Below are 14,639 nucleotides of genomic sequence, written 5' to 3'. Positions count from 1 at the left end.
AAGAGGGAGAGTGTGGGACTGGGGATTTACAGCTTAATAGGAACAAGGAGGGAGAGTGTTGTGGTACGGGGATTTACAGCTGAATGGGGACAAGGACGGAGAGTGCGAGACGCGGGACTTACAGCTGAATGGGAACAAGGAGTTAGAGTGTGGGACGGGGGATTCACAGCTTAATAGGTATAAAGAGGGAGAGTGTGGGACGGGGGATTTGCATCTTCTTGGGACTATGGAGAAAATAATGTTCCACACAAACTGAAACTGTCTGTTCTGAATTTCTATCCTGTACTTACAGTGATCACTTATATAATTTATGAGGATCGATGCAGAGACTAGGCTTGTCTTCACTTGAATATACAAGATTAAGGGGTGATCGAATTGAGGTGTTTCAGATGATTAAAGGACTTGATAGGGACGATACAGAGAAACCGTTTCCTCTGTTGGGAGAGTCTAGAACAAGGGGGAATCACCATAAAATTAGAGCTGGGCCGTTGAGGGGTGATGTCAGAAGCAATTCTTCACACAAAGGGTAGTGGAAATCTGGAACTCTCCTCACTCCAAAATGCTGTTGAGGCTGGGGGTCAATTGAAAATTTGAAAATTGAGATTGATAGATTTTTGTTTGGCCAGGGTATTAAGGGTTATGATACCAAGCTGTGGCGGAATGGTTCACTCCTGTTCCTATGTTTCCAGATGCAGCCACCCGCAATAAGGTTGTGGATGGCAAGGTCCTTGTTCACAAGTGAACGGACATCTGGTGGGAGATGCGGAGAGAGGAGAGAACTGGTTAGGGTGTGTCTGTAAATGAAGGAGAAATGTTGACGGGTCAGGTCGTGACTGTCAATGAAGGAGAAATGGTGACTGGTCAGGGAGAGCCTTTAAATGAAGGAGAAATGGTGACAGGTCAGGGAGAGTCTTTCAATGAAGGAGAAATGGTGACGGGTCAGGGAGTGTCTGTAAATGAAGGAGAAATAGTGACAGATTAGGGACCATCTTTAAATGAAGGAGAAATGGTGACTGGTCAGAGAGAGTTCGTCGCCAAAAGTGGGAGATACCACAGATGGACAGCTTACCGGCAGCAATCGGGAGGGACGGAATGTCGAAATGAGGGGGAGAGCATAAACACCCAGCCAGTGTCAGCATCTTCAGGAGAGGAGAGGGAGGGGAACCACTGAGTGTGGAACTGAACCCAGTCAGAGCCTTGACCATCGTGCTTGGGGGGAGAGGGGTGAGAGAGGGAGAGGAACCAATGAGTGCAGAACTGAACCCAGTCAGAGCCTGGTCATTCGTGGTGGGGGAGGGGGAGAGGTGAGAGAGGGAAGTGAAACAATGAGTGCAGAACTAAACCCAGTCAGATTCAGGACTTTCAGGGGAGGAGAGGGAGGGGAACCAGTGAGTGTAGAACTGAATCCAGTCAGAGTCAGCACCGTCAGGGGAGGAGAGATAGGGGAACCAGTGAGTGTAGAACTGAACCCAGTCAGAGTCAGCACCTTCAGGGGAGTAGAGGGAGGGGAACCAGTGAGTGTAGAACTGAACCGAGTCAGAGTCAGCACCTTCAGGGGAGGAGAGAGAGAGAGAGATGGGAACCTTCACCATGTCGAGCTTCTTGAGTGTTGTTGGAGCTGCACTCATCCAGGCAAGTGGAGAGTATTCCATCACACTCCTGACTTGTGCCTTGTAGATGGTGGAAAGGCTTTGTGGAGTCAGGAGGTGAGTCACCCGCGAATAATGAATACAATTAAAACTAAAGAAAAAGGCGTACGCTGAGTACATCGATAATAAAGGAAAGGATGGGAAAGGGGAATGTGAGAAGATTGGGATGTCTTACTACAGTTATACAGTGCCTTGGTGAGACCACATCTGGAGTATTGTGTGCAGTTTTGGTCTCCTTATCTGAGGAAGGATGTCCTTGCCACGGAGGGAGTGCAACGAAGGTTTACCAGACTGATTCATGGGATGGCAGGACTGACGTGTGAGGAGAGATTGGGTCGATTAGGCCTATATTCAATAGAGTTTAGAAGAATGAGAGGTGATCTCATCGAAACATATAGAATTCTAACAGGACCAGACAGACTGGATGCAGGGAGGATGTTCCCGATGGCTGGGGAGTCCAGAACCAGGGGTCACAGTCTTCCGATACGGGGTATGCCATTTAGAACAGAGACGAGGAGAAATTTCTCCACTCAGAGGGTGGTGAACCTGTGGATTTCTCTCGCACAGAAGGCAGTTGAGGCCAAGCCATTAGATGTATTCAAGAAGGAGATAGATATATTTCTCAATGCTAAAGGGATCAAGGGATATGGGGATAAAGCGGGAACAGGGTACTGAGTTGGACGATCAGCCATGATAATTTTGAATGGTGGAGCAGGCCCGAAGGGCCGAATGGCCTACTCTTGCTCCTATTTTCGATGTTTCTATTGATCACAGAGACCAGCAAGGTGGGCAGGACATTGGAAGGAGAGATCGAAGAAGATATGAAGACATTTAAGACATGAAGGGAATTCAGGAGAAACTTCTTCACCCAGAGAGTGGTGAGAATGTGGAACTCACTCCCACAAGGAGTGGTTGGGGCGAACAGCAGATAAAGACATGAGGGAGAAAGGAATAGAAGAATAGGGTGAGATGAAGTTGGGAGGGAGGAGGCTCGTGTGGAGCTTAAACACCGGCATGGCCTTGATGGGCCGAATGGCCTGTCCCTGTTCTGTACTCTCAAAGTGATTCCATGTAATTAACCTTCACTGCTCTCGGGGGAACAACCCGAGCTTCTTCAGTCTTTCCCCGGAACTGGAATCCCTCATCTCTGGCACCGTTCTAGTCAATTTCCTCGTCACCCACTCCTCAGTTTAAAGAGCTGCCTGGCACACTCTCCTCCTCACATGTTGTCCCCGCAAACCCCCGCCCCCTACCAAGCCCGAGGGCACTGAGCCCATGTCCAGCCGAGGTCAAAGGCAAGAAGTCGAACCTCAGCAGCAGGCCCGAGCTCGAGCCTGGGATTTTCCTAATCTCTGGGGCTCAGCGCTGGACGGTGCATTCGCCCAGCCGTCTGAGGGAGCTGTCCCCCGGCTCTCTGAGTGGGGACCCAGGGGAGAATATTGGCAGGAGGGAAATATTGACGTTTTATCTTAAACTTTGATTGGTGACTGACCCGTCTCACCCACCCCCAGTGTGAGGCAAGGCAGCCACGTGAACAAAGAGGCGCAAAGACCCAAAGGAGCCGAACAATAACCCAAAGACAGCGCGTGGGCCGGGATCGTGACGAGCGCGGTCACACAAACTGGCCAACCTTGAAAAACAACCTTGATGAAGGGGCCTCGTGGTTCGACGAGTGATGTTAAAACAAGCTGACCATCTGGAATTCTTTGAAAAACAACTCTGTTAATCTGGAAGGGTCTCATTAATATTGTTCCGTTTGCAGATTGAGGTTCCTGCACATAAAGACCCCATCAGAAGGCTGGTCAGCCTCACCCTCCCCAGCGAGGTGGGCGGCCTGAGGAGGCGAGGTCTGATTCCCCCATTCAATACTCTCGCCCAGTCTGTCAGCCATCTGCGCACACCCATCCATAGTTACGCCGGTTACCTCAGACACAGGCGGTCCATGCTCTCCCACCCGCTCATTACCTCCAACACACACTCTCCCCCCCCCACAACCCGAGCCTCCCAGACCCTCCCCTCTCACACACACACAGATTGTCTCTCTCTCTCTCTATCTCCCCCCCGCCTCCCATTGGCTGTCATTCTCTCCCTTCCCCATGTTTGACCTGACGCCATGATGTGGTCCTGAGTTAATGTTGAGGACTCCCAGGGACACTCGCTTCGAGATATTTATGACTGTGCTGCCATCGCTGGTTGGTCTGTGCAGCCGGAGGGACAGGAGCTCCCCAGGGATGGTGATGGAAGAGTCGGGGACTTTGGCTGAAAGCTCTGATTCGATGAACATGGCTGTGTCAGGCTGTTACTTGACTTGTCTGTCGGACAACTCTGGCCAATTTTTGGCACAAGTCCCGAGATGTTGGTGAGGAGGACTTTGCGAAAGGAACCGCTGGGATTTAACATGAGCGAAATGCACCAGCTGTGATTTGAACTCAGAAATACTTCGGTTGATCAGACAGGTGTTTTAACCACTGAGCCACGGCACCCACATAAATTTGATTATTTCCGAACGTTATGGTATTGATACATTTGCCAAGCCACTTTGTTGCGCCTTCTCCCTCAATACGTCTGCGCAATAACATCTATCTTTTGTTCGTCGGTCTCTGCAAGGGAAACCATGGGTATCAGTCATGATCTTCTCTTCCTTATCCCCTGTCAGTACATCTTATATCTCGCTCTATTCATCCTGTTGTATTCCCACACACTCTCCAGACTATCTGGTCTTATCCTATTGCATTTCTCATCTCTTCCCACAAAATGTTGGTGAGTAATGCCTGTGAGACACCAGGCCCTGACCTCCTCCTGTGGGTGACCTCCGACAAATACTGCACAATAGTTTAATGTGTGTGTGTTTTGTATTAGGAAATGTGTATTAGCGCTAGTCTACTTGGTGCATCTATTCTCACACAAACGGCAATGCAGCTTCAGAGCATTTAAATTTTAGAAAGTCTTACTTGATAAGACAAGTGTAAGGAATCTTACAACACCAGTTTATAGTCCAACAGTTTTATTTTCAAATAGAACTGTTGGACTATAACCTGGTGTTGTAAGATTCCTTACATTTGTCCACCCCAGTCCATCACCGGCATCTCCACATCATGGTTTATAAGACAAGTTGTCCCTCTCCATTTCAACAAAATATAAACAATCCAGGGATACAGACTTAAAACACCGGTGTCGGATTGGTATTAATAGCTTTCAAGCCCATTTTGATTGCACAAAACTTATGGAGGGCCATAACAAAAGTTCAATACAATAACGACACGGATGGGATTCGGACCCATACCGACAGAGCACAATGGATTCGCCGAACATTTCTGAATCCAAACAGTAGAAATAAAGTCACTTTGACACTATGTTCTGCCCGTGCACCCAGATCTACAATTTTGAAAATGTGGAGTCAATTCCTGAAAGCAAAGTAATTTAGGGATTTCTGTTCCATCCGACTGTTCGAAACGGTCGGGTGCAAAACATTTCGGGCGCACGTCGGACAAATTTTCACCCAGCGAGTAAAACGACCGCGGCAGGACTCAAACCTGCAATCTTCTGATAACAACTCGAGTTAATTCCGAAGTCAGACGCCTTATCCATTAGGCCACGCGGCCGATGACGAATTGATTCACCAAATGATCCTAAACGCTGGGAAGAGATGGTTAATACTCTGCTTGTCTCTTTCTCTTCCTTTCGCTTTGTTGACGTTGTTCATTTATTGTTTTCTCTCTTGCAGCAAGTTGGCTCCACTGTTTCCGACTGATCCGGAAACTGACAACTGAACTCCCGCTGTGTCTCCGAGAAACCGACAATCAGAATAAACAATGTTCAAATCTTTGATCAAAACGTTTTGCCTTGAAAGCAATCGCTTTCGCACTCAGTCTGCAAAATGAAGAGACGGGAAATAAAACAAAGTCAAATCGGGAAACGGAAAATATACACGGAGAACAACACCGAGCGGAGAATGTGAACAGAATTTACTATCCAAGCCTGAGGGGACCAGTGGCCTCATCCTTTCCTGTAAAATACGAACAATCCCCAATTCCGCCGGGTGAGATTATTATTTTCTGGTTTTCTTTTTTTTTGGTAAATATAAACGCGGACGGGGTCCCGCACCACGGGGTAAAGCGCTCAGTGTTAATGTTAATATTGAGCACGGTATTCTATCCGTGTAATAATAAATTCGCGGGTTTCTTGCGATATGTTCGACTGTGTCTTTAATCAGGGCAGGGAATATTTTGCTAGTTTAGTGATATTCATTTTTCAGGAAATTAGTGAACTCGTCTCGAAACATGAATTTTCCAGTTTCTGTTTCGCTAAATAGAGTTGAGGTGCAGATCAGCGATGAGCTGCTGTGACTCCGCCGCGCCGGTTTAACCGGAATTCGACGTTTCACTGAATTGAAGTGAACCGTCTCAATCCGGTTTCTTTCTTTATTTCTAACATTGTTTATTTTGAGTGACAGATTTATCGAAAATTCATTGAGAGTTCAGTTGTCAGTTTTCTGATCAGTTGGAATCTGATGAAGATAAAAATAAGGAAAGAAAAACATTACAAAGGTCCAAACTCGAACTGATAGGGTAATTAGTTCTCCCTGCTACCCTGTTCAATATTTATCCCTCCAGCAACATCACTATAACACATTATCTGGTCATTGTCACATCGCTGTGTTTGGGATCTTGCTGTGTGCAAATTGGCTGCCTCGTTTCCTACATATCAGCAGTGACTGCACTTCAACGAGTGGTTTGTTGTCTGTAAAGCGCATTGGGACGTCCGAGGTGTGAAGAGGGCAATCTAAGTGGAATCGTTCTTCCTGTGGCCCCATGTGTCAGGTACCACATCCGAATCCTGTCGACTGGCACACACAGGAAACGTTGGTGGGGGGGGGGGAGGGGGGAATTGGATAAGGGCCGTTTTTGGGCGCAGGTACCGTGATGCGCTGTTACTCCGCGCCCAATGACCCTTGGGCACGCAGGACGCAAGATCCGGCTGGCCCGAAGACTCACCTGCATTCAGTGTTCCATTCCGGGCCTTGCACGTGGGATCATTGCAATTCGCACTTTCCACCGCCCGGGGGAGCTCAATCTCTTTAAGGGAGGATGTTTCTTCGAAATCGCTTGAAGGCAGCTGGGACCTGTTATTTGCTTAAAATAACAGTCCACTGTCTAAACGGAGTCTGAACAGAGATTAGACGTTGTACACGTAAAACAAAGATGCAGGTACATCCCTATGTTTGCACACTGATGAGTTATGTTCAAACATTGAATAAAAGTTATACACCACCAAATCCCACATCCTCCGATCTGCACACCAGACCTCACCAATCTGCCGATCTGAGTTGGTACCAGTCCTGGAGGGTGCATGCAACAAGGTTCTCTGCTGATGCTCAGAGTCGGTGGTGCAGGAGTTGAACAGAAGGAGGAGCATGATGTATCCGCAGGGGTGGGTGAGGGCAAGAGGCCCTCCAGACAGATATCCAAAAGGCAGTTGGAGGCAGCGGGGGACGAATTCAATGCCAGGCGCACAACATCATGAACATGGATGCAGTGCAGGAAGAAGTTCAATGCTTTGACATGAGTGGTCAAGCTGAGTGAGGGCAATTCTCAAGTTTCATCTCCGACCAACTGCACCATGCAATACACCCCCCATCCCCCAAATACCAACAAACTCTTTCCATCAGTACTCAACTCTTGTAACCAGAGGCTTCCTCTCACTCTTACACATTACCACTGTTGCAAGCCGCCCACCCACAACTCATAGGTGACACACGCTGGCAGCTATTCAACAATGACAGGCACATCACCCAGACACACGTCCCGCTTTCTTGCAGGTGAAGGTGGCGCATATCAGGAGGCAGCAAGTGGCAGTGGCATTTAGATATGTACCTGTGACCTAACTCCATATACCCGGCTTAGACCAATATCCCTTATTACCCTTGGTTCACAGAAATCTATCAATCTCAGATTTAACATTCACAAGTGAGCTGCCATCAACTACCATCTGCAGAAGTGCGTTTCAAACGTCTCCCACCCTTTGCGTATAGAAGCCGAGGTTAAGTGAACGCAACACACCTGGAGAAAAGAAAAAGTCTGAAGATGTTTTGCAGATTGAAGCTAAATATGAATTTATCCCAATTCACGCGATGTCATGAATTCAGAAAATGCTGCTGCATTGGGTGGTAATCGAATGCCCGCTTCCCGTGTGGCAGGCAAGAATTGGACCACAAAAACACCAACAGCCGAACGGCAATTGGCTGCATGTATCCACTTGGAAACCTGTCTGAAAGAACATACAACCTTCCAGGCCGAAAATGAGGGTGTTTAATGAGAGTATTAATACCATGCGGCCTTAGCAGCGTAATCGGTCAGCACGCGGTATTATATAATAGTATCAGGCTCGAGGAATGCCGAAGTGTTGAGTTCGATCTTTTGCTTCTGAACATTTCCACCGGAGTTCAAGGTACAGCTGGTCTGTTCCATTGAGCTTCTCCTTCTTACTGTTCTCATGTGGGCACTTTGGGTCCTCTGGCCGGCCATATTGAAATAGCAGGTGTGAGTTTAGTTGTTAATCGGCCGGAGAGAGAGGCGATTTGCGACAGCATGAAATGGCAAAAGAGGCGGCACGAGATCTTTAAATCTGAAGAACCGAACAGACAATTCTTCTTTTCGTGAAACAGGCATTCTTCTGTTTGAAATGTCGTGTAAAGAATATGGGGATCGGGCGGGAAAATAGAGTCGAGGTCGAAGATCAGCCATGATCTTATTGAATGGCGGAGCAGGCTCGAGGGGCCGTGAGGCCGACTCCTGCTCCTATTTCTTATGTTCTGATGTTACAGCTGACCTGCTCCTCGTGGCTTCGCTGTTTGTTTTGCAATATCCAGCCCCACCTATCCGCTTGATCCAGTTTGTTGCTCACACTTTCACATTCAAATGGTTTCCAGTCCCAGGTTGTTTAGATAAAAATAGCGGAGTGCAGAAGGTTCATCGTCCGCAGGAAGACCAGCGGTGGAAGGAATGAAAGCAGCGATTTTGCTTCGCCACCAATGAGGAAACGCTCACTTTTCCTTTATTTTTCGTTGTTCTCTCTCAGACCAAACTTTGGGGAAAATGAAGCGAACTTCAGTGACTGTAAAATCACCAGGGGTTCTGGCTGCACAAGATGAAATTGGAAACATCGGCATCTGAGAGGCTGAAATGGTTCACATTGTTCACGAGTTTCGTTAAGAGGCAGCACGGATTGATTTGTCGCGCTGAATGTCTCTGCATTCTACCGCCCACGTCGATGATGCTGGAAGTGTCTGCAAGGAGTGGGTGGGATGAAAAAGAGCGGAGCTGCAGGCGGGAGCGGACCTGGGAGAGAGCGCAGGACTCGGAGACTGCTCAAGGCCCAGGCTCGAAGGCCGACCCGCACTCCGAGCGGAACTGCAGGCGGGAGCGGACCTGGGAGAGAGCGCAGGACTCGGAGACTGCTCAAGGCCCAGACTCGAAGGCCGACCCGCACTCCGAGCGGCACAGAGGCAATCGGTGAAAAAAAAACAAGGAGTGGCGTCACTGGTGATTGGCCGGTGAGTCTTCGATTTTTTTCTCTGAGTTTGGAAATTGGGTAAAGTTGAATTAAAAGCTTGAAATGTAAAACTACTGGAAGCTCATTAAAATTAAAGCTTAAACTACTTAACTCGAGTAATATAACCAAAAATAACCGTAATTTGTTTTTGCTTTGTTCAAGTTAATCTAATAAATTAAGGCATGGCAGGGCAGCTCAAACCTGTCGAATGCACGACCTGTGCCATGTGGGAACTCCAGGACTCTTCCCGTGTCCTGGACAAGCACATGTGCAGGAAATGTCGTCAGCTGGTGGAGCTCGAGGGTTAGTGCAGAATTCCCCTGAGGGCATCTCAATCTCCAACCAGTATTCAGATCTGGGTAATGGTGAGGGAAAGGGTTCCTCTGGGGAGTGCAGACAGAGCCAAGTCCAAAGCACCATGGGAGGCTCAGCTGTAAAGTGGGGGGAGGAGAAAGGTCAAGAGAGCAATAGTGATCGGGGATTCTATAGTTAGGGGAGCAGACAGGCGTTTCTGCGTCCGCAAACGTGATTCCAGGATGGTATATTGCCTCCCTGGTGCCAGGGTCATGGATGTCACTGAGCGGCTGCAGGACATTCTGAAGGGGGAGGGTGAACAGCCAGAGGTCGTGCTCCATATCGGTACCAACGACATAGTGAAAAAAAGGGATGAGGTCCTGCAAGCAGAATATAAGGAGTTAGGAAATGAGTTAAAAAGCAGGACCTCAAGGGTAGTAATCTCAGGATTACCCCCAGTGCCACGTGTTAGTGAGTATAGGAATGGGAGAATAGATCAGGTGAATGCATGGCTGGAGAGTTGGTGCAGGAGAGAGGGATTTAGATTCCTGAGGAATTGGGACCGATTCTGGGGAAGGTGGGAACTGTACAAGCCGGACGGGTTGCACCTCAACAGATCCGGGACGAATAGCCTCGCAGCGGGAGTTGCTACTGCTGTTGGCGAGGGTTTAAACTGGAGTGGCAGGAGGATGGGAACCTGAGCGGGGAGTCAGAAGAGAGTAAAGTTGACAGAAGTAAGAGACGGGAGGACCCAGGGGAAATTTACATTAAAAAATAGTACAAATACTTGTTCAAGAACAAGTGGAAGGGAAAAGCGTGGAGCAGCAGAAAGAAAACGTACTTTAGATACGACAGATAAAGTGAAAACTAGAAGGTTTAAAGCGATTAACCAAGCATCAAAGCTGAAGGTCAGGCGAGGGTGTGGGCCCACGGAGTATGAGGAATTAATTAAATGAACTACAGGCACAAATTCAAATTGGAGGGCATGAAAAGATAGCGATTACTGAGACATGGCTGCAGGATGGTCAGGATTGGGAACTAAATATACCAGGTTATAAGGTCTACATGAGAGATAGGGAAAATGGAGGAGGTGGTGGAGTAAGCCATAGTGATTAGAGATGAAATCACTTCAATGATCAAGGAGGGTATAACGAGGGGTAGACAGGCAAAAGAGACCTTATGGGTTTAATTGAGAAATAGGCAAGGATCCAAGACTATAGTGGGAGTTGTGTATAGGACCCCTGGCAGCAGCTCTGAAGTGCTAGATTGTATAAATGCAGAGATTAGACAAGCGTTTAACAAAGGCATAGTGGTCTTAATGGTGGATTTTAACCATGACATAGATTGGGAAAATCACACCAGCAACTGTGAGAAAGGTAGTGAATTTATTGAGTGTGTCCGGGATAGTTTTCTGCAGCAGTATGTCCTACAGGCAACAAGGGGGCAAGCCATTCTAGATTTTCGAATGAGGAATGAACCAGATTTAGTTAACAGCTTGACTGTGCGTGAACATCTATCCAAAAGCGTTCATAACATGAACGAGTTCAAGGTAATATTTGAAAGGGAAAAAAGTGAATCAGCTGCTAAGATTCTAGACTTGGGTCAGGCCGACTTCAATGTGATGAGACAGAGACTGTCCACAGTAAACTGAGCAAATCTGTTAATGGGTAAAACGACTGATCATCAGTGGGAAATGTTTAAAGAAACATTGAACGTGATACAGAATCAGTTTATACCCCTGAGGTGCATCAACTCTACTTGCCAAAACAAACCAGCCATGGACAACTGAAGAGGTAAGGGACAGTATAAGACATTATGAAAGGGCATACAAAAAGGCAAAAAATGGCACAGATCCTGGCGAATGGGAAAGATACAAAGATCAACAAACGGTCACAGAACAGATAGTAAGAGCTACAAAAAGAGAGTATGAAAAGAAACTCGCAATGGATAACAAAACCAATACGAAAAACTTTTATAGTTATATTAGGTAAAAGAGGATGGTCAGGAGCAGTGTTGGCCCCTTAAAAACTGAAAGTGGGGATATGATAATTGACAATGGAAAAATGTGGACGTGTTGAATAATTACTTTGCGTCAGTATTTGCAGGAGAAAAAGAGGATAGCTTCCTGGAAATCGCAAGAAAACTAATATTGAATCGGGGACAGGGACTCAATAAAATTAAGATAAGTAAAATAACAGTAATGAAGAAAATAACAACACTAAAGAGTGACAAATCCCCAGGACCAGATGGTTTCCATCCCAGGGTTTTAAAGGAAGGAGGTGAGCACATTGCAGATGCCCGAACTATAATCTTTCAAAGTTCTCGAGATTCAGGAACTATCCCTCTAGATTGGAAAATTGCACATGTCACTGCGCTTTTTAAGAAAGGAGAGAGAGGGAAACCAGGGAATAATGTTGGATTCTATACTTAAGGATAGAGTGACTGAACACCTCGAGAATTTTCAGTTAATCAGAGAGCCAGCATGGATTTGTGAAATGTCGGTCGTGTCTGACAAAGCTGATTGCATTTTTTGAAGAGGTGACTTAAGTAGTGGACAGGGGAATGTCAATGGATGATATTTATATGGACTTCCAGAAGGCATTTGATAAAGTCCCACATAAGAGACTGTTAGCTTAGATAGAAGCCCATGGAATCGAGGGAAAAATACGGACTTGGTTCGGAAGTTGGCTGAGCGAAAGGCGACAGAGAGTAGGGATAATGGGTAGGTACTCACATTGGCAGGATGTTACTTGTGGAGTCCCGCAGGGATCTGTCTTGGTGCTTCCATTATTCACAATATTTATTCATGACTTAGATGAAGCCATGGAAAGTCTCATATCTCAGTTTGCCGATGACACAAAGATTGGTGGCATTGTAAGCAGTTTAGATGAAAACATAACATTACAAAGGGATATTGATAGATTAGATGAATGGACAAAGCTGGGGCAAATAGAATTCAATATAGGCAAATGTGAGGTCATCCACTTTGGATCAAAATTAGAAAAGAACAGGGTACTTTCTAAATGGTAAAACGTTAGAAACAGTGGATGTCCAAAGGGGTATAGGGGTTCAGGTACATAGATCATTGAAGTTTCATGAACAGGTACAGAAAATAATCAAGAAGGCTAATGGAATGCTGGTCTTTATATCTAGAGGACTAGAGTACAAGGGGACAGGAGTTATGCTGCAGCTATACAAAACCGTGGTTGGACCGCACCTGGAGTATTGTGAGCAGTTCTGGGCAGCGGACCTTCGGAAGGACATATTGGTCTTGGAGGGAGTGCAGCGTAGGCTTACTAGAATGATGCCCGGACTTCAAGGATTAAGTCACGAGGACAGATTACACAAATTGGGGTTGTATTCTCTCGAGTTTAGAACGTTCAGGCGTGATCTGATCGAAGTTTAAAAGATATTAAGGGGAACAGATAGGGTGGATAGAGAGAAACTATTTCCGCTGATTGGGGATTTTAGGAGTAGGGGGCACAGTCTAAAAATTAGAGCCAGACCTTTGAGGAATGAGATTAGACGTCATTTCTACACACAAAGGGTGGTAGAAGTTTGGAACTCTCTTCTGCAAAAGTCAATTGATGCTCGCTCAATTGATAAATTTAAATCTGAAAGAGAGAGCTTTTTGGCAACCAAAGGTATGAAGGCATATGTGCCAAAGGCAGGTGTATGGAGTTAGATCACAGGTCAGCCATGATCTTATCAAATGGCGGAGCAGGCCCTACTCCTGTTCCTATATTCCTATGTTCCGAATTTAAGAAATCAGATCAGCCCAACTAAACTCAGTGTAAACCATCCAATTAACAAGCTGCAGATAACTGCACCAATCCTAACATTTCCAGGTAACTGTGGAAGAGACTCACTTTGAAGCAGTTTCGACACAAAGCAATCTCTGTACAGACAAGGGACGGGTGGTGTAAACGATCAATCAGTAGTCTTTCCAACTGATATTCTACTCTCCAAATGTTTCTGGTAAAAATAGTGATCAGAGAAGAACAAAGCCCTTTTCTGAGAATGCTCAACAATGGTCAACATGTTGACAAAACATCGCAGGGATCGACTCTCCCACAGTTATTATTCCGCTGGAAAGGCAGAACTTGTCCCACACAGGAGCAGGAAAAGGTCTCCCGACCTGTCACAGGATCAACAACTGAAAGCGGAATAATTCCACCCGTTACTCAGTGACACCGGCAACACATTAACCTTCCGAATTTTCCGAAACGACACTTCAAACAGAAGAATGCCTGTTTCACGAAAGGAATAATTGTGTTCGGTTCATTAAATTTAAAGATCTCGTGCCGCCTCCTTTGCCGTTTCATTCTGTCGCCAATCGCCCATTCACAAATAAACTCACACCTGCGATTGTAATCCGGCCAGAGAACCCTCAGTGCCCACAGGAGAACACGAAGAAGGAGATGCTAAATGGAACACACCAGCTGCATCTTGAACTCGGGTGGAAATGTTCAGAAGCAAAAGGTAAAATTGCTCCAGGTGAAGCTCGCACTCACAACCTCAGCAGTGCTCGAACTCAATACTGTTTATACAAGTCCCACGCGCTAACCAATTGCGCTACTGGAGCCGCGTAGTCACCATGTTCGCAACAAACAGCCTCATTTGCGGCCGGTGAGACTCTCTGTTCTTCCAGTCTGTTTCCAAGTGAACACATGCAACAAACTGCCATTCGGCCATTGGTGTTTTATTGGTCGAATGCTCGTCTGCCTCACAGGAAGCTGGGGTTCGATTACCGCCCAATGCAGGAGCATTTTCATTCGGTATGCATGACATCGCGTGAATTGGGATAAATTCATATTCTTCTTCAATCTGAACATTTTCTTTTCTCCACGTGTGTTGCGTTGACGAAAACTCGTTATTCTGCACTCGCGAGCTGCACCATGCTCTGGAATTAAATCAATCCTGCCTTCTGCATCGCTGAAACGATGTGAGAAGCAAATGAGTGAATTTTCACCAAAAGTGGCGCCAAAACACCGCTCTATTGGGATTTGAACCCGGGACCTCTCGCATAAATGATCAGCAAAACCGCCCGCAGAGAGGATTGTACACCTCCACATACCAGCCGCCACGAATAGGGCCGTGCAACCTGTGTACAATTCGCAACCACACACAGCCGACCAGCCAGCC

General features: G+C 46.7%; 1 non-coding gene across 1 annotated transcript; it reads right to left on the bottom strand.

Annotated features, from left to right (window-relative positions):
- Positions 1-5,161: 5,161 nt before the first annotated feature.
- On the bottom strand, positions 5,162-5,251 carry trnar-ucg (transfer RNA arginine (anticodon UCG)). Its single transcript is given in 2 exon segments — positions 5,162-5,197; positions 5,215-5,251. It is a non-coding gene; the product is annotated as a tRNA-Arg (tRNA).
- Positions 5,252-14,639: the final 9,388 nt, after the last annotated feature.

This window comes from Heptranchias perlo, chromosome X, assembly GCF_035084215.1.
Source record: "Heptranchias perlo isolate sHepPer1 chromosome X, sHepPer1.hap1, whole genome shotgun sequence".
In the NCBI taxonomy this organism is placed as follows: domain Eukaryota; kingdom Metazoa; phylum Chordata; class Chondrichthyes; order Hexanchiformes; family Hexanchidae; genus Heptranchias; species Heptranchias perlo.
Note: the sequence above shows the minus strand (reverse complement) of the source record. Positions and strands in the feature narration are given on the sequence as shown.